Source organism: Lissotriton helveticus, chromosome 11, assembly GCF_964261635.1.
Source record: "Lissotriton helveticus chromosome 11, aLisHel1.1, whole genome shotgun sequence".
In the NCBI taxonomy this organism is placed as follows: domain Eukaryota; kingdom Metazoa; phylum Chordata; class Amphibia; order Caudata; family Salamandridae; genus Lissotriton; species Lissotriton helveticus.
Genome location: NC_136072.1, coordinates 320,259,564 through 320,283,775, shown reverse-complemented (window position 1 = coordinate 320,283,775; position 24,212 = coordinate 320,259,564). Strand labels below are relative to the sequence as shown.

At 42.3% G+C, this 24,212-nt stretch overlaps 1 protein-coding gene across 1 annotated transcript in view; it reads right to left on the bottom strand.

The window, feature by feature from the left end:
* The window catches only part of KIF1A (kinesin family member 1A), a 2,072,061-nt gene that overhangs the window by 1,438,250 nt on the left and 609,599 nt on the right, over nt 1-24,212 (bottom strand). The window lies entirely within an intron of this gene.

Below are 24,212 nucleotides of genomic sequence, written 5' to 3'. Positions count from 1 at the left end.
ATACTTTATCAAGGCCAACGCCATCTGCCCCGCTGCACTATTACTTCAGGGGACTTCCTACATATTCTGTGGTCATGAACTACTCTGGCACAAGTTCATTGCACTAGTCTCGGCCATTACTGCAAAATATATCCTCTCAAACTCGGTGTTGATAGCCCTTGAGATCTACAAGTATTCCAAAACTGCGGGACATTTGGTTTGCTGGTGTTCGCCCTGGTGCTGTTGCCATTTGCTGCAGACTGTGACTCTTGATCCCACAACCCATCGCTGGCTAGAAGGAAGGGCCTCTGCCAACGTGCGATGAAAAGTGCCCTCCACAGACCGCGGGACGTATGTGGGCTGTGCCCAGGCAAAGCATGGGACAAGGGCAGGCCTGTCAGAGCCTGTCTGAGCCCAGAGGAGTTTGGGCTGGATCCCCTGTTGGCTTTGGAGTACAAGTGGAGAAGATTTTGCTATGAGATGTTCAGCTGGTCCATTCCCACAACAAACCGGATGGCTGAGCAGGACTTAAAGGGTGCGGACAGATTCCATGTTTCATCTGCTTCAGCCGGCATTAAGGGAACCGGTAGGAGATTTTCTTTCTGTATTCATATCTTGTCTGTTTCAGCTGGGTCTTACTCATCCTGTTTGCTCTGTATCCTAATCCCTCAGGGACTTGGTGTAACGTGGGAAGTTTACTATAACAGGTTATTGGCTCTTCCCCGGCACATTCAATAACCCCATTTAAGAAAGGTGCGACTGGGCTCTGGCACAAGTAACTTTGGGCCTCATTTATGAGTGACTCATTGCTGCGTGAAAACAGCGATTTGTCACTTTTCATTGCGCCCTCCTTGCGACATGCTGGATGCGTCATATTTACAGTATGATACATTATGTTGCAAGGAGTTACAGATACATCAGTATTTCTGACGTATCTGTAGGTGCAAAAATGACTCATTGCTGGAGTGTGTCACGAAAGTGACGCAACTCCATTAATTGGTCTTTTCTCATGGGCAAGTCCCATTTCAAATGAGCCTGCGTCAGTCTTAGGCCTGTTGTGAGGCAGGCATAAGATATTGATGCATTTGCATCCTAGAAATTATGCAGTGAAATCTAATAGATTTCACGGTGTCACTTCTACGAGGCTTACTTGGTCAGAACGCCCTCCCTGCACACATTATACCTGGCGCAGGTATAATGTGGCACAGGGGTTTAAATAGTGACGCATCTACCCAGATGCATCACTTTGTAAATATGCTGCAACATGGCGCCTTTTTTACCCTGCTGGTGAGTCACATAAAGTGATGCACCTGCAGCGTAAAAGTGACGCAAGGGCTCATAAATAAGCCCCTTTATTTTTATCGGGCCAGAGGGCCTATTGGAACATTCGGTATCACAATAGACCCTTTGAGAAAGGCCTGTGTTAACTTTGGGGCTTGATATGGGGAACCCTGAGCCCTATGCTGGTGTTCCTAATGCCCTCACCAGCACGGTTACCAGTATGGACGCCTTTTTGTCAAGGGCAGTGGACATTTTTTTGAAAGAAATTGAGTCGGCCACTCAGAGTTTATCTGGGTCTCCCAATGCTGCCCTGCCTTCTGGGCCACACAGCGTATCCTTCTTTTTTTTTAAACTCTTTATTCTCGACCATACAATAATCATTACGGCAAGACGCACGTACGTTCTATACAGCATAGTCATTTTCTCTCAACTAAACGCATTGACGATTTGCAGAGATACCATGGCATGTCACGTAGTAAAAGGTTGGCAGAACATTCAAGATAAGTCTCTGGCGTGTTTAATATCGGAATACTCCTTAGCTAATTTTATGATGGAGTTGGACTTATTGGTCAATGATAAGAAATCTTTTAGGATGGTCATTGGCCTACACTTCAGTAAATCATCAAAGTTTAACCTAGGTTCTTGTGCCATTCCCAAGACTGAGGTGTTTTCTTACCTGGGTATGTTGTTTGATTCGGCATTAAGGTGGCACCCCCCAATCAACATAAAAAAGGAGGACTTTATAGTTTCAAACACTGCAGTTTTTAGTTTTTCCTCAAGACCGGGCAGTAAACCAACCAATGCCCTCCTTCAAGTTTACAGCACCAAATATATTTCGGAAGTGAACTATGGGAGCAAAATTTTGGGATATGTTAACCAGGCTGAGCTGCAAACAGTGGGAAATGGGCTCTTGAGGCTGCTCCTGTTTGTGCCTCAAAGAACCCCCATCTTCTCAGTACAGACGGAATTAGGAGTGGGCTAATTAATTGATACTGTGGCCTTCCGTCCTCTTGCTCTTTGGTTGAAAATTTGGTTAAGGCCTGGCATCCAGCTAAGCAAGAACATTTAAAAAGATTGTTTTGCTCTGTATCACGCAATACTAATTCAATGACTCAAGTACATCAGGGTCTCCTTCCAGAATTTGGGGAGAGGAGACTTATTTAGCACGCTAGAGGGGATACGCAAAGTAGATTTTAAATGGGTCACAGAACACTTTTTTAGGCAGAGGCTTATGGGCAAGGAAGGGCTTGCATTAGCTAAGCACTGTGCTCTGCGTCACTTTATGTTACAGACAGTCTCAACTACAAAACCATACCTTCTTGTTGTCAAAAGTAGACATGACCATTTTCTGCTACCCAGGTTCTGATTCGACTTATTGCCCTTCTTGCTAGCTTATCTTCAGGGCAGAAACAGGGGCCATAAACTTTCCCCCTGAGGTTGTGGCAATAGGTCCCCAAAGGATACCCTGCTTTTTACCATGTGTTGCAGCTTTTATGAAATTCCCTGGAAGGCATATATTGTTCCCATCTTGAAAAGGGCAAACTTCTCCGAAGTCAGACTGGCTCTTATGTTTTAACAAATGCTCTTGGGGGATATTATCTTTAATGTACTCTTTTTTTTAAGTTACTGTAAGGCTGAAGAATAGCAGCAACTAGGTACCCCACGAGGCTTATGGTGATTACCCGCCCTTAATATGCACTGCATTAGCTGTGTTGAGCAATTAGTAGAGTTTTTATGTCTGTTTAACATTTTATGTTTCATTTTTATCTGTATTTATTGACATTGTATTTTATCTGGTGTATTGAACTTTGTACGTGCTTTTATGGTATTTCTCTATTTAGAAACCGAGTAAAGCTAACTTTGATTTGATAAAGAAGATTCCTGTTTTGCAAATGCGCAAATTTGTCTCTCCTCCTGGTGAAGCATGTTCTTACCACCGTTGGAACGCCGCGTCCCACCTGCTGTCTTGGCTTGAGGCACAACTCTCTTCAAGTGGGCCAAAGCAGATAGCAATGCCCTACACTGAGAGGATTCCAGAGGACTTCTTACCCCATGGACTCTATATGGGATGCAGTCTTGAAAGAGGCAAAAATGACCAATGTGGAGGCCGCACTCCCCTGATGCGCTTCTCCCCTCTATGCCTATGGTGCGAACTCCCCTCCGACTACCCCTAGACTCATTGTGCCCTTGCTGACTCACTCGACCCAGCCAAAGTGACTGCTCCATTACTTCAACCTGCATCATTGTCATTTATTCACCCTACATGCCTTCCCGGCCATACCTCGCACTCACCCCCCCCCTTCCTCCCGCCTACATTCACATCAATGTAGACGGTCCTGAACCAGATTACTCCCTGTCTCCCCGGAGAGTCCTGGGAACGGTTCCTAATTGTACATAGATATTTTGACAATGTGACCCTGGCTATTTTGTCTATTTGTACAAGGTTATTGTAAAACTTTCAATGAAGCTTATTTGGATTTTTTTATCTCAAGTACCATAATCCTTAACCCTCTGAGTTCTTCTGCTCCAACAAGGCTAGGCATCTTGGGGCATTATGGGCCTAATTACAACTACAGTGGTCCATAGGACCGCCGTAGTCATGGTGGCGGTCCAACAACCGCCGCATTATGGGACCACCTGCAGTATTATAACTGCAGCGGTCGGCCTGCCACGAGACCGCCGCAACAGTAGTCAGAGTACCGCAATATTCACGGTGGGGCCCTGAGGCGCTGCCAAGAATATTTAGATTTTCTTCACTGTCAGCTGTGTCCTTAAGGTTCTTTCTCCATGTTACTGCTGCCGGTCCTCTCTTGCCCCTGAGCATGGGGGTGCATGCAGGCTGGCACATGGTGTACCCCCCTGTCTTTCCGAACCCCTAGTTCCAAGACAACCTGGACTTTACAGTCCATGCGGTACTGGGACACACTGTGGCTGGCCCATAGCTCTGACTTTCTAAGTCTCTTCTATAAGCTTTTGAAAGGCAGAGCCGTGGGCAGCTGGAACAGGACAGCACACAGGATTTTAACTTGGAATCTGGCAGGCAGTGTGTGGACGGCTTTGGCGGTCCTGGAGTGGGGCGGCGGCATGCCACCCCACTCCAGGTCCCCCAAAGTTGTAGTCAGGCCCTTAGAGCACATTATAATTTGAACAACACAGGATACAATTGAGTAGGTAATTATGTTGCATAGCCAACCAACATTGAATGTTTTAACATGTAAATATCACAAGTTAGCAATGCTAATTACACATGCACAATTAACAAATATAAGCAAGCAATGTGAGTAGCTAGAACTAAGTTATATGTAGGCCTGGGAAGTGAATCCTGTTCCACTCGCGGAATTTGGGTAATTTCATGTCCTGAAGAAGACCCTCCCAGACAATAACATTAACGCTCTATTGTCCAGGGGTCGAAACATCGACGTATTCTATCAAGTGTCAACGATCACCCATAATAATACAGAATAACTAGACCATTTGCTAGTTGCGTTGAATCACTTTTCTATATATTTCACACTGTGTTTAAATTTGTGTCTTGTGTATGTGTTTATTCGTTATGTATATATTGTGCTGTGATATGTAAATATATTCTTTGTTTTCACTTCACATCACCAAATCAAGTGTAAATGTCTAAGTGTATATCTGTGTGTACATATATTTGTTTTGTTCTAATGTTTTGCGTACATTTATTCCATTTAATTACTATAAAATCATATCCTGATTCAGGAGTGCATGATTGTCATTTGTTTGGACGTAAATTGGATATGCTTCATTCAATGCTAGTCCCATCTTAATAGAGGGATCAAATATCCATGAGTCACACCTGAATCTTACCCAAGAAGCCTGATGGATTTTATCCACACGTGCACCATGCTAGTGGCAATCGCTCTGCTTAAACAGTCAGTCTACACCAGGCACAGACCGTATGACATATTTGACCACATCCTGGCCATGCTGAACAGTTTGTGCCCAATTGGTTCAGAACTCCTCAGGGACCAGAGGCAAGCTCTCTGTGACAAAGTCACATAATACGCGGGAGTAGCAGCCCAGCAAACAGCTGGTGTTGATTGACCGAATAGCAAGGCTAGTTGAGGAGAATGCTCATTTCCCAAATTCTTAAGTCTCATTGACTCCCTAACTGGCAGAGCTGAAGGAAAATATCTTGGATTATTCCTGCTAGTGAAAGCCTTAACCACTAGGCCGTCTATAGTAGGATGATGCGTCAAAAAAGCAGAATCGACTGGAGCAGTTTTATGGCATTGTGCTGTCTATTTACAGGTAGACAGGAACAAGGTTTTGCACAAATGCCTACGAGGATTTGTACATGTATGTATGTATGATAGTTTTTGTGGAGCCTGTCACTCCAAGGAGCATCATGGCGCTATAACGGACCGATACATTGAAAGCAACAGGAGGTCTCAGTATCAGATAAGTGAGAGGACTAGGGTGTCTGGGACTCCGAAGATCCAGGTTTTCAGGGTTTCCTGAAAATTGGTTCAGCCTGGCAGAAACGGAGATGGATAGGTAGTGAATTCCAGGCTTTAGTTCCTAGGACTGCTACAGATTTGCCACCTTTAGAGATGTAGCTGAAGCAGGGGGTGAAAGAAAGTTGGATGATGAAGATCTTACGGGGGCTGCGTCACATATGGTTTAACTCTTACCCTCAGATACTTGGGTCCAGCTGATCTAAAGGCTCTGTAGGTGATTATTAAGATCTTGAAAAGGATTATTTTATGGATAGGCAGCCACTGTAAGGATTTTAAGGCAGCTGCGGAGCCTCGCGACAGTTTAAGAGCTAGGCGAGCAGCAGCATTTTGGGCTATCTGCAATTTCTACAGGACAGACTTTTGGTCCCTGTATATAGGCTGTGACAGTAATCCAATCTGTATATAATAAGGGCTACTGCTACTGACTTTCTCGCCACACAGGGTAGTGGGTCAAAAACTTTTTGAGAGACTTTATAAGATGGAAACAGATGCCGGGCACCGAGAGCCCTTGTTGATGGAAAGATAGTGAAGTATCAAATTCTACTCCCAGGTACTTCACTATTTCTACTGTGTTTGGAGGAGAGGGAATATCCTTGGGCCACCAAAGGCGGTGTTAAAAAGTGTTTGTTTTTCCAGCATGATTTCAGTTTTTTGGATGTTACATTCAGATGGTTTGATTTCATCCAGTGGAACACCTCTGTAAGGCAGTGTTGCAGATTTTCTTCCGTCATGGTAGAGTTTTTATCTAGTACTAGGATTAACTGAGTATCATCTGCATAGGAGATGGTTTCAATATCAAAAGATGCTATCAGGTATATCAGGGGAGCCATGCAGATGTTAAAAAGGACTGGGCTTAAGGCGGAGGCCTGCAAGACCCCGGAGGTTATGGTGTAATGAATGTGCCATTTATATGGTTGAATGGCCTGATTATCACTGTTGCCCATCACCATCTCAGTATATTTTGACCTAACATAGTGATGTGTAGGCCTGCCTAGTAAGAATAAGCTACAAAGTAGGGCTTGATTATGTCCTTTTATGTTTCCGACTTTATCTTGCTTAACGGCAGTGCTTGCTATTGGCTTTGGCATACTCTTATGCCGTCTTGCATATTAATTTTGCTCATTTGTGGGAATAGAGGCCTATGCTTGGGCGACTCCATTTTCTAAGTTGTCGCCATCTTCTGAGCCTTTCTAGGTGAGAAGCCATGTTTTGCTTTTCACTTGTTTTCTGCACTTCGTATTCTGGTAGGAACTGGTTCTTGTCAGAGGAATGTACTTGCTCGGCTCCGAAGTCATAACAGACGCCTGGTCAGCTGAAGCTGTGGCCTTGGTGCGGAGTGGTACAGAATCTGATGGGAAAGAGGGGGCGAGGATCACAGGAGTTTCGTCTTACATTTTCACTGGTACTAAAGGAAGTGTCTAAGTTCCAATCTTCGGAAGTCCACCACAGGGCAGACGTGCAGCTGTGATGGTGGGACGAATTGGTACTGCCCTGTCTCCTGATTCGGCCGGAGAAACGGGCTCCTCTGGTGATGTGGAAGCAGGATGAATAGAAAGTTAGTGAGGTGTTCCACTAATTCTTATATTCCTACTGATCTTGCCTAACTATCTTCTTCTGTTTCCAGGTTCTATACATTTTTATACATATAAGTTCTGTATATGTTTTACTGATTGCGTTTAGAAATTGCCAGGTGTTAGTTTAAGGATGGATACTTGCATATAGTACAATTTGGCCTACTGTGTATTACTAATAAAAATATCCAAGAGCATATCATTATTTGTCTGTTTTCCCTGGGATGGGAGTGTGGATTCTTCTTAGCCAAGTGCTATCGCACGAAGGATGGTAAGTTTCCCTTCTTGCAGGTAATTGTGTATTGGAAGTTGTTCTACTCCTATCCAGGGAGTGTAAATTCTAATTCTTCCACCCCCAGCCTTGTTGTGAGAGGTATTGTGTTTGCTATATGTTGTTCTTTCTAGTTCAGTATTCTGTAGCGGAGAGGAGCAGTAATATTGCCTCACGCGCAGCACCTGTCACTAGGAAGATTGTCAGTGTGTATGAGCCCTCTCGGCAAGGTATAGATTGTAGATATAGTGTTATTATTATTCCTTTTTGGGTAAGTATTGTGGAGTGTGATGTTGCATCTTTTAGGTCCAAAGAGGAATGAGCGTACATTTCCTGATTGCTAGCACAAATCGGGCCATTACATCTTGGCGTCGTGACTCACAGGATCGACGGGGTGGATTCTAATTCTAAGGGGAGAAAAGAGGTTATGTTTTCTAGGAAAACAAGAGTTGACTCTCAGTTGTCAATGGAAATTCCCAGATGGGAATCGACTCCGTATGGAGTACTGGCCCATGAGTGGGCTGATAGTGCTGTGTTGTGTTTCTATCTAGGACCCTAATGCGATATTCTTGATTTATGCCCTTATGTGGTTATAATAAATAATATCCTTATAAAGGCATAAGAATCATATCCATATTTAGTAATAGCCAATGCAGTCCAAATACGGCAAGGCTACTCCCCTACACTTCTAGAAAGTACAACACGTTCTTTAAACAAACCAAGCCGCCAGCAGTCCGGGAAATCCCCCTGCTCTTGTTTTGATTTGCACAAGATCTTCTAGAGTCCAGCAAGAACTGTTAGTTCTTAGTGACGTCTTATGTCCAACCTTACTTCAAACCCGGCACCTTCCAGGTATAAATATGCCAACGTTGCCTTAAGCAAACACACGGTGGTTTGGAGCAGAGCGGCTATCTACTTGCCCGGAAGCCCAGCTGATGCGAGGAGCCGAAGGACGCCGCCCCTCCCTTTTGACGCACTGAGAAAGACGCTGTCTTTTTCTCCCGCCGAGAAAATCCAGCTCCGGTGTTTCCAGTCACCCTTCCGGGTTGCTGGGAGATCGAGTCCTGAGAGAGAGCTACAAGCCCTCCTACTTTCTATTACCAAGGTACAGAGCTGACTAAATCCTTAAGAGAATTCTTGATTCATATTCCCTGGCAAAAACCAACTTAACTTAAAACTGCTACTTACTTACTCCTTCCCACATATTAGGTCAGGTACACCGGGGTAGGCGTAGATTAGAAGCACCAGTTGAGTACGTTCGTTAATGTTTTTATGTATGTATATATTTTATCCATTTTTAAGTATCATATGGCTAAGAAACCATATCAATGCTTTTACAGTATTATTTCATAATACTCCTTTTACTGTACGCACTTTACTTTATGATAAGTATTGCAATTGTGGCAATTCATTTATCTTGCATGAGAAAGAAGACTGCTCAATAAATACCACCTTTTATTGAAAACGCCCGTCTCTCTATTTCTATGCACTCTGGTGAAACTAAGTATGCACGATTGACTGAGTGAAATAACCGTCTATTGTTTTCACATGACTCTAGAGATTCACTCTTTATTCTGAGGGAGCAAAGTTGTCATGTTTATGCGGTTGTCAGAAGCTTATCCCTTCTTGTCTAAATCAGGAGAGTTAACTCTTTCCTGAACATTCGAGAAAGTTTCTAGTGACCTCTGAGCTAGCTGGCAAAACTAATTAAGTCTAATATAGTCAGTAGAGACCTAGTCGACCTCAGTCCTACGTCTACACTGCTGTTTATATTATTCCAATGCGCAGAGCCTATTGGGAATATAGGAACTACACTACATGGCGCCCAACGTTTGGTAAGGCGATAATCTAACGCAAGACATTAGAGTAACTCAGTCGTGCTTTTTCACACAGACCCCTTTTCCCGTAAAAACTCCAAAAGACGTCTGGAGTGGGTAAAAGGTTAAAATCCGCCGGAACTTAGTAGGGAGAGATTCCTATGTATTAGTTTTTGGTTTAGTCAACGTTGAAGGATACAGTGTTCCAAAATATTGTGCACCTAATCTTTGTTTCCTTGAAACTTGATCTACAACAAAACTTTCTGTCAGTAAAATGGTGGAAAGTGATGATGAAACAGAGAGAGCTAGAATAGCAGCTCAACTCCTAGCAGATTACACAAGTCTCCAAGACAATTACCCGAATGCTATTATCATTCTGGTAAATGTAAGAAGAACTATAACTAAAAAACTTATAGAAAATGGAGTATCATCACGAGGTGGTACAGTCATATTCGTGGTAGAGGCCCAAGAATATCGGCAGACAGAGGTATTCTATTCATGGATAAATTTTCCAGCAGCACACGCTGTGACACACAAATTCCACTATTACAAAATAGGGGAACCTCCGGATGAATACACTCCTTTCGAGGACGTTGAAATCCCACTAACTTACCAAGAGCACCTGCTCTGGTTTAAAGGCGCCCTAAAACATCAAAATCACATCAGCAGGCTCGGTCTACTAGGAAGACCAGGAGCCACATGGCCGGTTCTAGCCAGCTACACACCACATCCAGACATTGAAACAATGTCAGACCAGGAACTTTTAGCTGAGCTAAAATTGCTAATTAAAATACATAGACAATTGGTACAATATGTAATGCGAACTTCAACAGTCCAAGCAGCAATAAAAATTCCACAGACCACCCCTCACCAGGGGAACGCAAATAAAATCACACCACAGAATATACAATCAGCCATTGGCAAAATACCCGCAAAACAGGAACAAATTTCATTCTGGTTAGCACAAAAAATCACTCAGATAGAGGCAGTATTTCCAGATACTACGCCTACTGAAAAACACAGAATTCTGACTATCTGTCTTCCAATGGGGATCGCAACACATGTGGAGAACTGTGACACTTGGGGCACAGTCTTTGCTTCGATTTACACAAAAACACATGGTGTTCCGTCCATGGCGGTTATACCAGACGTACTAAGACAGATTTAAAATGAATACGGTCCAGAACCTGCTTTAACTCTGGGTATGAAATTACTGAAAGACTTTAAGCAGGTCTCTGCTATATTATTAGCCAACATAAAAGGAGAAGCAGCATCTGTGGCGATCCGCCAGAAATTAAAAGAAACAGATATAGCAGAACAACCTTTTGAACTTGGAAGAGATAGTTTGGGTGGGAAACCAGTAAAACCCCAACTAACTGAAAATCCTGAAAAAAACGTTATTAAAAATAATCTAAATACTCCGAAAAAGAGTTGGGATGGTAATAAACAATCCACTCCCAGAGAAAAACGATTCCAGTCCAGAGGAAGGTCATCTCAACGGAGAGAAAGATCTCCGGACCGAGGACACAAATCTCCCCAGAGGGAGCCCTCTGAGAAAAGATACAACCTTAGAGATAGGGATGAATTGAGAAAACCTGATAGATATCAAGATATTGATACACGTCCCTCTCGATCTTTTCAGACTTCCTCACAGAAATCGGAAAGAAGAGGACGGTCAGAACACAAGGAAGAGCACATCAAGTCCAAAGACAAGGAACCTGCTCATCAAAATAAAAAATTACAATTTCCAAGAAAGAAGGTAGCCAGTATTAAAATAATAAAACATGCAGAGGATACTGAGGACACAACTGAAAAACGGAGAGTGGGCCCAGACAATGCTACACAGCGCAGCAGAAGTGACACTGACAATAGCTCGCAAGATCCTGATGAATCTTCTGGAGACAGTGGACACGAATAAATACATTCAAGTGGAAACTGCAGACACCAGAGTTAGCAAACCCCATAAATTATACGAAATAACATTGCGTATAGAGGGGGACAAGACTAGGAAAGTAAGGGGTCTCTTTTGGGATAACCTTTCGAAAGGCTATGACATCCTGTTAGCTATGAAAGACTGGCCACCAGAGTTTGTCAGGGAGTGCCCTCATTGCGAAGAAATGATTATGCCTGCCTTCTCAAATCATATTCCAATTCATAAAAAATATACACTTGCAAGAAAATGGGCAGTGGCCCAAGCCCCTGCATTATACAAAAATCATGTAGGATGGGATGAGGACTCTCCTCCTCACAAAATCCAGTTAAAAAAATCAGCCCACTGCACAAAGGCAGTACCCAGTTAAGCACGAAGCTAAATAACTAAAAAACAAGTCAGGGAGATTTTAGATCAACTTGAATACCAGGGGGTGATTGAAACATGCACCTCACAAATGAACAATCCTTTGTTTCCTGTCTCCAAGCCAGACGATTACTATCGTCTAGTTTTGGACTACAGACACCTAAACTTCTGTTGCAAAACATTTGCAGTAGTCAAGTCAAGTCAAATATCTTTATTCGGTTATTTGAAATAACAACCATAAAAGCATTACACACAAAACATATATTGACTCATGTTTACATTAAGAAGTTAAAAACGACTGGTTTAAATTGATTATAAATGGTTACAAAAAGTTGCAAAAAGTTACAGGCAAAATGTACACTCAAAATGTTAAAAAAGGGGTATTCGGCAGACATAAAAAAAATTAATATTTTTCTAAAAATATGTCTGTTACAAGCGCAGTCAGCCTTCCATACTTTTCCTAAATTTGAGTGCTAATTTTAAAAAACTACACACAAATAAGGTACAATCCCAGCCTAACATCTGAAGATAACAAAGTGCTGGTCTAAATTGAGAAAAGTTCAATTTTTTAAGACAGGGTTTTAGATATAACCTCCGTGGTATAATGTAAAATGGACAGAAGAATAAAAAGTGTGCCAGGTCTTGCGGAGACTTTTCGTCGCAGCCGCAAGCCGGCAACACTTGTCCACGGTAGGCTCCCTTTGGCACGGCCAGCAATAAATGAAATAAATCCAGCCTAAACCTTGTCAGCAGGAAGCGGTCATAGCTTGACATTGGCCATGACAGGTACGGTTACATGAGCAGGGTTGTTTTTAATAGCGCATGTTTGCGTACACTTCCTTTCCTTATTTCACCGGCCTCCCTGTCTAAGTACCTGGAAGAAATAAAAGCCTTCTTCACAAGAATAACATCCAATTTCGTAATGGATTTTGGAGTTAAGAAGAGTTCGGGCGCCCAATTTCCTTGAAGCAGTTGCTTAGATACTTTATCCAAGGAACCTTAAGCCTGTTTTCCCATGTTAACGCTTCCCTCAGTATAAGCTGGGTAAGAGGGACATCGTTATTTATCCAACAATTTAGCCAGCATACTAAGGGGTTTACTGCTATTTTGTCACATAGAAATGGTACACCTAGCTCTTCATGTGCGGAGAAATTTGCTGTTCCGCCAGGGACCCTTAGTATCTGTTTGAGAAAGTTATTTTCTACTATCTCCAGGGCTCCTAATGGGACATATCCCCATATCTCACTGCCATAACATGCAGTAGCAACACTCTTGGCCTGGTAAAGTTGGAGTAATGCAGCCACTGGGCTGTTGCCCATTTTTCTTGCGAAGTTAAGTATTGCAGCATTTGCCCTAATTATCTCTCCCTTTTTTTCTGTACTACGGGTCCCCAGTTCAGTTGATGATCGAACAGGACTCCGAGATAGGAGAATGTTTTTGTTATAGGGAGTGTAACCCCATTAACATTTAAGCAATTTGGCTTTTTGTTACCTTGGCCAACCTTCATTATGAAAGATTTGGAGTTATTTATACTCAAATCTCGAGATTTCATGAATGTAAAAAAGGAGTTTAATAATGTTTGAAGACCATTAGCAGTTCTGGACAAAAGGACTGCGTCATCCGCATAAAGCAGAACCGGCAGTCCTTTACGTCCAATGTAGGGGTAATCTGCTCCTGTACTTAAAAGATGCTCTTCCAAATCGTTTATATATAAGTTAAAAAGAAACGGGGCTAAAATGCACCCTTGTCGAACGCCCCGGTACATGCCAAAATCTTTTGTCACATTTAAATCCTGTGTGTACCGGACGTTTGCCCTTGTGTCGGAATGCATATCTGCTAGTAAATTAATTAGATTCTGCTCTACACCCATTTTCATCATGGCGTTCCAGAGCTTTCTACGGCTCACACAGTCGAAGGCCGACGATAGATCCATGAACGCCATGTGAATTGTACCTTGTCGGGCCTTGGTGTACTTCCCTATAATTAGGTACAAGTTCAAACACTGGGTAACTGTAGAGTGTCCGGGCCTGAATCCGTATTGAATTGGGGATATTACTTTATTTTCGTCTGCCCATGCGACCAGTCTATTTAGAATTACACCCCCCACTACTTTGACAACAGAATTGATTAGAGATATTGGTCTATAGCAGAGGGCGCTATTACGGTCTCCTTTCTTGAACACGGGTACGATGGTGGATACCCCCCAAGACTTTGGGCAACCGGAAACCACGGCCACATTAAGTATTGCGGTGAGGACTGGTGCCCATAGCGATCTACAGGATTTAAAGAGGTCCGGTGGAAGACCGTCCGGTCCTGGAGCCTTATTACTTGTCAGCCCTTCAATTCCCTTTTCAACCTCGTTTATTGAGAAGAGCAATAATTTCTCCTTGGGTTCAACCGGGATACATTCCGCCTGTAACTCATTGCTTTTAAAAATAGAACTAAAATGGTTAACCCACTCTTCCTCTGGGATATTTGTGCCCATGGTGGAGTTGTTTGAGTGATCAAATAAGGGTTTATTTATGATATCCCAAAACTTGGCGCTGTTTCTCAATATTTCGGGATCTAAAAGAGACTCCCAAGGGACTTTTTGTACCTAGCACGCATAACCTTAATACGCACCGGATCTCTAGGTTTGGTTTTCAGTGCTAACTTGAGCTCGCGGCTGGCCTTGGAGCAAGCATTATCAAACCATTTTGAGTTACTATTTACATTCCCTTTAGCTGTCACCGTTAGCATCGATCCTACTTTTAGTGCGACGCCCTCAAAGGATGCCAGGATTTGTTGCGATGATGATTCAGGTGATATGCATAGTGAAAGTTCAGAACTGCATGAGTTATTAATAGAATTATACAGATTTTCATGGTTCACCATTGACCATTTTAAGCAACGCTTCCCATTTATACATTTTGTAGACCCACAATCCACTCGTGGTTTTCGCTGTTCAAAAATTCCTCCACCCAATTTGATACATATAGGATTATGATCACTATAAATACTCATTTGGATGTAGAAGTCCAGAACAGTATTGGCGAGATCAGCAGACAATAAAATATGGTCTATATATGATCCAGTAGTGTGGCCTTTATACGTGGGAATGGGAAAAAGAGTTTGGTCCGCCACCGTAGACATTGCTGTGATTAGATTATTTTCATTCATTAGCGTGTATAAATCTGTTCCACGCCGCGAGTGATCAAAGTGGAAACCTTCCAGGCTGTTACATCCTAATTGGTTAATGACAGTCTCTCCGGGGTTTCCACATGGGTGTGTGTTAAAATCACCTGCGAGCAGCAATTGGCGGGGCAATTTCTCAACATTTTCTCTCAAAAAGTCACTTAAAGGCTGTATATTACAGTCACCTGTCTGATTAATTGCATTATAAAAGTTAATCAAGGTGAAAGTAGTTTTGCCCCTCTTTAGCTCTAGAACCTGAATGTTTCGATTACCAGAATGGTGCTCAGCTTTAGAGCATGTAAGAACCAGGTTAACATAGATTGCCAGGCCCCCCTTTGCTCTACCGCTAACTGAGGGTTCTGCTGGGATGAAAAAGCTTTGAAAACCCTCGATATGTACATTTTTTCCAACCAGCCATGTTTCCTGGAGACATATTATCGCATATTGTTTGACTAGAGACAGCCAACCAATATCATTAGATTTATCACGAAGCCCTGCAATATTCCATGATATTAAGCTTTCATTACAGGGTGATGATAAACACAACGTTTTGGTATCTGTGTCTAAGTCAGCCTTTTCAGCTGGGGTAACATGCATTTGGCTTATACGTCTATCTGCCTTTTCTGCCACAGAATTATATATTATGTCTACATATGTAGAGGCTGGATTATGCATGTCTGGTGAATTGATAAATTGATTTATCTGGGCTGGTAAAGCAGTCGACTCGGGGTTAGGTCCATGCAACACAGTTATATTATCCTCGTACCCTAATCCTACACCTTGTTGTGTACAGTTACTATGAGCGGGAGAAAGGAATGTATCAGGTAGTCATTCAACCCCTTCCATCCCGCCCTGTACATAAAAGGCGTCAAACCTGTTGGAGATAGGGATGTTGTACTGATTGTTAAAATGGGTAGGGTATTGATGTTCGTGTTGGTATATCTGTTGTGGCCCTTCCCACCTATCTAAACTGCACCCCCAGTTATTAGCTGGTGCACCTATGCCCCATCCATTTGATGTTCCATTCCAAGCTGACCTTGTGGAGGCATGGGTTATCTTAGGATAAGTCATGCTACGCTGTTTCTTGCCAAAGAATTCTAAAGTAAGTGGGACAATAGTGCCTCTCCTGCGTTGGGGGGGGGGGAGTATGTTTGATAGGATGTTAGGTAGTGCTGCTGAGTTCGTAAAGTTTAAAACTATACAGTCACCAGTAAACTTTTTTGGGTTTTGTCCTATCCAAGGTACCCTTCTGGCTGACCTAACCTCTCCTGCTAACTGGTGTTTCCCTCCAGGGGCCATCTGCATATTACCAGACAGCCAATGCAGGGCCTTACTTGTCAATGATGTAGGAGATTCTGTTTGGCCAGTAACCAGAGGTGGGACATTTGCGAGTACCAATACTAGGGGTGAGGCATCTTCTATAAATTGTAATGAATCGTTTTCTGGGTTTAATGGGGTCAAATCAGATGGTTTTGGAGGTGGATCTTCTCTTAACGATGAATGATTATTATGTATTACTGGTATGTGTCCAGGTGAGTTGGTCTGTGCCACATTTGCACCTCCCTCTATCCCACTCGTGTTAAGCTCTTTGGTTGTGTTAGCTAGATTTGTGACTATAGTTGATAGGTTTGTCACCTCATCCATTATCTTTTTCTGAACCGTGCCTAGGTTCTTTACTTCAGCGAAGAGCTTATCTAATTTAGCCACCACCGGTTTATTAAAAGCCTTAAGCTTACTGTCAAACATATCCGCTAACCTGTTAAATAATTAATCATCCACGTTTTGTTTATCACTGTCGACCCCTTGCACCCTACTTTTGTCCCTAATTTTTGGTGGTGTTGCAACCCTTTTTCTCCCTGGGCGCGACCCTCCACGATTTGTCTGTGCTTTTCTACATTTTCTAATCGCCCGTGTAGCAGGCACAAGAACTGGAGGATCTTCAGCTACAGTATCCGCATGTGTGTCCACGTGTATGGGGGAATCCTGTACAGTATCATCAAGCTGGGACTCAATGTCGGTAACGTGATCTAAATCTTGGTCAGACTCTAAAAGTACGCTACGGTTATGAGTCTCGCTATCATGTATCTCAGTGTCTGGGATTTTGTTTCCTACATCCTGAGATGATATATCTACCCACGGGGAGTTTGGTGGTGGGCTCAGAGGGTGAAGAATGGGGGATTGACTTAGTCCTAGCGACTGTCTTCTTTCACTATTGATCTTAGTTACAACATGTACCATGTAATTATCCATAGTGTTTGCCGCAACAGCAGGAATCCTTTTTGGCATCCTAGATAGAGTTAGTTAGAACACAAATTCTTAAACCATACAATTACAAATGGGTTAAACACTGGGGGAAAAAGGGGGAACAGTGGTGAGTTACAGTGTGGTTATAACCAGGCGCAGGAAATCTTACTTTAGCCAGGTATCTTATTGCCAGTACGGGCCCAGTCCAGCCACGGCCTGTCTAAGACTGTCCGCCCTTTGTACGGGCTTCGTCCGGCGTCCCGCTCTCTCGCGTCCCGCTCGTTAGATGGGGGTGTGGCTAAATAGGAGGAGTAGGGGGCGGGAAGAGACTCCAGGTGCGCTGTGTTGGACTCGCGCTGTGGACCCTGGGTCTCGCAGTCCCGGCCCCTGTCAGCAAGCGGCAACAGTAGTTCCTCTTGAGGCACAAACAAACACTGGGTCCAAGTTGCCAGGAAAAGCAAGGGCAGCCTCTACGAACAGTGATCCCTGCAGTAAACAGCAAACAGCTACGAGCGGCTCCCGCGAAGCGGGGGCCGCGAGCTGTAAGTACTCGATCAGCAGGGAGGAGCAGGGGGCGGGAAGAGACTCCAGGTGCGCTGTGTTGGACTTGCGCTGTGGACCCTGGGTCTCGCAGTCCCGGCCCCTGTCAGCAAGCGGCAACAGTAGTTCCTCTTGAGGCACAAACAAACGCTGGGTCCAAGTTGCTAGGAAAAGCAAGGGCAGCCTCTACGAACAGTGATCCCTGCAGTAAACAACAAACAGCTACGAGCGGCACATTTGCAGTACAAAACTCACACAGTGCAGCACTAATGAATAACATCGTGCGCAAAAAATATAAAACGACATTAGACATCTCTAATGGATTCTTTTGTAAAAACAAAAGCAGGTATTTGACCGCTTTCTCAATAATGGGGTAACAAAAACACTTCTGTCGACTCCCACAGGAATTCAAGAATAGCCCAGGATTATTCTCAGCAAGAGTAACAGAGTTACTACAATATATGATGATGAGGCATTATCTTATGTCGATGACATCTATCTCACAGATGATGACCTGGAGACACACTTGAAAAGAGTGAACACCATAATACTTGGGTTTGCAGCTGAAGGGTACAAATTCAACTTTAAAAAGTCGCGAATTGCTCATCTAACTGTCCTATTTTTAGGATATGAATTATCAAGTGAAGGCAAAAGCCTAGCAGACAACTTCTTAGAGAAATGTGCTGTACTCCAAGCACCTAAAACGCTGAAGAACTTACAATCAATACTAGGTTTCCTGAATTTCGGAAGAACATACATTCTAAATTATGCAGAGAGGGTTAAACCTCTCTATGAATTAATAAAACCTGATTTCAAACCAATAAATTGGACTCAGAAACACACAGAAATTTTAAGATCATTACAAACAGACATGTTAGCTAAAACAAAATTGCAAACACGCCAAAACGTACGCAACCTTGTAATCCGAGTCATCCCAGGAAGATGCGGATTCACGTACCTAACCTCTAATGAGGGTGAAACGGTACCAATAGCTTACAAATCACACTTGTACACACAAGCTGAAATGAAATTCAGTTCTACTGAAAAAATTCTAATAGCGGTTCAAACTGCTGTAGCAAAAGAAAGAGCCCAAGCCCAAGGCAGGAAGATAACTGTTTTAACAGCAGAATCAGCCCTTGAGGCATTAACAAGCCCACGCAATTTGACTGCTGTGGCATTAGATCCAAAATGGATACAATGGGACAATTCTCTTGCTGCAGAAGACGTGAAATACTATTTTGACCCAAAAATGAAAAAACTAGAAAGTCTAGAATATGAAGAAGAATATCCTCTGCCGATCGAAATCCTGCCTCTAGAACATTACGGCTGTATAATATATACAGACGGATCAGCACAACCCGCGGTTGGGGGTAAACAAGCTTACAGTGCTGCGTGCGCGATTGTTAAAGGTCGTTGGCACGATGGAAAATTTAGACAACTGGTCACTAAAACCCAATCTCTAGGAGATTGTACAGCTCAGCGAGCTGAACTACTAGCATTTAAGATAGCACTTGAAAATACCGATCGTGAATTCCCCACACTAATAGTGTACGATTCATATTACTGCGTTCAGTCTTATAATGAATACTTGCAGAACTGGGTTCAAAACGGCTTCAAAGATGCAAAAGGAGGCACAATCAAGCATACAACGCTTTGGGAACAAGTAGTTCTTTTACAGAAAGAACTACAAAGGACTCACGTGATACATACACTGAGTCATCAACGTGATGGCGTTCACGTTGCGGGGAATTCATTGGCTGATGAAGCCGTGAAGGCAGCTGTGCAAACGGCTTCCGTAGCTGCTATCACCCGGTCAAAAACAAAAATAGACAGCGATATAATGCAAGCTGTCAGTGCTTCAGTAAAAGATGATAGAAAAACACTCAATTATACATACATAATAGACGCAAACTCCGTTCCTTTTGCTCAAATCCCTGGAGTGGGGGATAGGGTAATTCCAAACACGAACAGGAGAATCTTCTTGATTGAAGACGCACACATGGGATTGGGTCTAAGACACTTAGAGATCGTGATATCTCTAAAAGAATTACAATCAGAATACTGGTGGCCGGGGATGAGCTTGCAACATTACAAATTTGCAAAGGATTGTCCAGACTGCAACCGAGATTGCAGTCGTAAACCGGACCAGACTAGTGCCAGGACACCTCTATTAGAAAGCATAAGACTATCTATATGCAAAAATCCAGCAGGAGAAATGCGATCCCATAAATATTAAGACTAGATTCACTTAAAATGCAGACACCAGCACTCGGCTGACGCCAGAACTGTTATAAAAGATTTGCGAGTCTTTATTGGCACATACGCAATTGGCATGCTACATTCTGACCAGGGTCCTGCGTTTAGCTCTAGGGCTTACAAGGAGGCCATGGCCAGCATGGGCATTGCAATGCGGTACTCTTCTCCATTCCATCCTGAGGGAAATGCGGTAGTGGAAAGAAAAAACCGTGACATAAAGCAATCTATAACGGCGAGGGTATTAGGTTCGGGTGATGGGTGGGTCAAACATTTAACAAGTGTCCAACGTAGTCTTAATAATCTGCCAAGAAATTCTCTAAAAGGTTTCACTCCATACGAACTATTGTTCGGTACTAGAATGCATATTCAGGATCTTGATTGTCACACTTCAGTGGTAGAAGAAAAAGCCTTTGATATCAAAGACCGTTTGGCTGTTTTACAGGACTTAAATGAAACAAGAAGAAGTCTGAGTAATATAAAGTTAAAGCCAACAGCCACTGAAGAGAAACCACCTGTCCCAGCAAGACCTGTCTGGATTCCAAAGATTGGGGATCTGGTCAGAGAAAAGATCGCGGTAAAGAAGGAATTTGGGCCTTCGTACAGAAAAGCAGGACCTATCTTAGCTGTCAGCGGAACAAGATCAGTTGTACTACCGCCCCTTGCTGATAAAAAAAGGAGAACCGAGTTGTATCCATCGAGCTGGTAAAACCACAATCATGTGGCCAATAATAAGTAGTAGGCCCAGTGGACTCCCAAGAAATAGCAGAAGACCAAATCTTGCTACAGTCCAAGAGGTTCAAACTGAGAGACTAATCACTTTTGATAAACCTGCAGTGAATAAAAAAGAACTATGCAACAAAGCCATGGAACTTGTGCCTCTTGAAACCCAAATTGAAACAGTTCATCAAGAAACACCTCTCTATAACGATGTAGCTTCAGACTATGCTAATGAAACAAAGAAAAATCCAAAAGCAAATGAAAATCTGGAAACAATTCTGACAATTGACAGAACTGCATCTGGCTACTTCATCAATTTCGATGACTTTTCTGATGATCCAAGTGAACATGAAGAAACGCCAGCAACAAAAACTTTCAAAGACAAACTAACTGAACTCTTTCATCAACTCAAAGAAACCTATCTGATTTCTCCATGGATTGAATTTTGGATTGTGTTAGGTGTACTTTTTCTCTTGCTTTGGCTCATCATGGTTCTATGTTTGGGAAAATTCATTGAAGGAAAATACAGTACAATGGACACAGCAAGTCAGAACATCAACTTGGTCCTAAAGCCTCACAAGTCATCTCACATCGAGAAAAGAGAACTGTCATCAGTGAACATCACAGCCAATCCAATACCCGGTGAGGTAGCATGGGACAAAACGGATTATGACATTTATGGCCCAATCGAGCTCTTGAAATATCCACACCAGTTCAAGGTTTCATTAAGTAACTTTGTAAAACCAAGTACTTTCTCTGATGATTGGGACTTTGAAAATATTAATAATATGATGTCAAATTTAGTAATGTCAGCTAAATTCACAGAACATGATTATTTACAGGGTTTGTCAAATTATGAAGAGTTATACTGTTATAATCATTTTGGTCATCACTATTTGCATAAATCTGCACAGCCTTGAAATGTTTTTAATTATAACCAATGGGAACATTGTGCAACATCGCCTAAAGGCAGCTCGAAAACATTTCATGAGAAATTCCCATACTTCTCAGGGTTTAACACAAGTGATGCAGAAACGTTTTATTTTAGAATGTTAAATAAGACAGGAATGAAAACAATGTTGACAAATACTAAATTGATTTATTCTGAAACATTTTATGAAAAAATGACTACATTTGGTTTTGAATTCTGTAAAAACAACATTGAAACAAAAACCATCTGGGGTACAAAAGAATGGCAGGTCCAAGGTTTAGAAGCATTATTTAGAGCCTGCGTGATCCCAGAACAATTAATATTCCTGAATGACACCATTCAGCAAACAACCTGTCTTGGTCTAGCCAAGATAAAAGACTTAAATAAACCGTTTATTCCGCAGCCCATACCTGATAGTAATAGCACTACAGATGTGGAGATAGACGTATCCCATATTTTTCACCGAAACAGAACAAATCCTGATTGGAAAAAATGGTTGATCTGGCCCACAGACACAAATAACTGTCAAGATAGATTCCTGAGCAAAATACAGGGGTTCAAACAGAACAGGCCAGACCCAAGATATTCCCAGAGACAACATCCAGGGATAGTTACAACACACAGTGTAGGGAAACTATGCCTTGAGTGGCTACAAAAATCCACACTGGCTGAAATGAAGCAACACTTGACTTTACTTAAAGACGGTGGTGACTTGCGTGATTTCATACTGGGACCACGCAAACAGCGTCAAAAACTTTTCATATACGCCGGTATATACGCTGCTTACAACGACGCTTGGAAAGTAACACAAATTGAAACAGCTGAAAAAATACGAGAAATTGATTGTATTAATTTGGAAAAATCACTTTCTGTAGTGGACAATGGGTTAACGACTCTGTCCTCCAGAATATATTCACTGGACAGCATTGTATCATCTGCTATTGATATAATAGAGCAGGACTTACTAATGTTACAACATGGTCAGTCCCAATTGTGTTCTATTGTACAACTTGGCTGGACATTGCAAAATCTGCGTTCAGGCTGATCCAGACATCGATGATAGCAATCATTCTCACATGTGCACAATTTCAACTTTTTCGAACTTGGTCGAACTTTCACCTGATGTCGTAGACCAATTTTTTGCAAGTCTGTCTGAAATGATGTTCTCTCCAGTCAACGAGAATAACTTTTAAAACAACGAGCACACAGCCTTCTCTGAACTCTGAATTCGGCCTTCAGTTTTTGATAAACAAAACTACTGAAAACATTTGGAACTATTTTTTTCCCTGAAAGCGAAATCATTTTTTTCCACTTCCAAAATATTTACCTTTTTTCTGGCACATGGTAATCTCCTTAAAGTAGAACTATTCTTAGAGAACAGAGCTTCTATTTTAGGAACTCTAGAGACAATATTTTACCTCAGCCTCTAGCACATGTACAGCATTTGTATAAATATGTGATGAAATGGTCTCGGCCTTCTTTTCTGTATTCAGAACCATTTCATGTGTCATTTTCGCAATTCATTCAGATGATATATATATGCATTCAACTGAATGATGACACTGCTTAATAGGCGTACAGTACCAATACTCAATATCAATATCATAAAGCTTTATTCGGAGCATAAAAAACATGTCCATAAAAGCACATACAATTACAAATACAAAACATTTCATTAGTTAAAAAGAAAACACATAATATATTTGTTATCCAGAGGGGGATGGAATAAATAATTAAAATGATTAAAAACACATACTTTTCCTGGCAGTACCAATACTCATTTTCGTGTATTTACCATATACCATTTCAAATGCGATTTATGTATATTGGGGTGGGTTGGAAAACACACATGCATTGTTATATGTTTAATATTGCTTAGTTTTTAGTAATGATGAACATTAGTACGTGGAGTGGGCGTCGTGTTTCTACCTAGGACCCTAATTCGATATTCCTGATTTATGCCCTTATGTGGTTATAATAAATAATATCCTTATAAAGGCATAAGAATCATATCCATATTTAGTAATAGCCCGTGCAGTCCAAATACGGCAAGGCTACTCCCCTAGACTCCTAGAAAATACAACGCGTTCTTTAAACAAACCAAGCCTCCAGCAGCCCGGGAAATCCCCCTGCTCTTGTTTTGATTTGCACAAGAACTTCTAGAGTCCAGCAAGAACTGTTAGTTCTTAGTGACGTCTTATGTCCAACCTTACGTCAAACCCGGCACCTTCCAGGTATAAATATACCAACGTTGCCTTAAGCAAACACACGGTGGTTTGGAGCAGAGTGGCTATCTACTTGCCCAGAAGCCCAGCTGATGCGAGGAGCCGAAGGACGCCGCCCCTCCCTTTTGACGCACTGAGAAAGACGCTGTCTTTTTCTCCCGCCGAGAAAATCCAGCTCCGGTATTTCCAGTCACCCTTGCGGGTTGCTGGGAGATCGAGTCCTGAGAGAGAGATACAAGCCCTCCTACATTCTATTACCAAGGTACGGAGCTGACTAAATCCTTAAGAGAATTATTGATTCAGATTCCTTGGCAAAGTGTGGCTCACAAAGTTTCAAAGTTTCAAAGTTTATTTATTATGATAAGGAACTCTTTATGAGGTCCACATAAAACAACATATACATACAAAGCACAAATACTTAAAAAG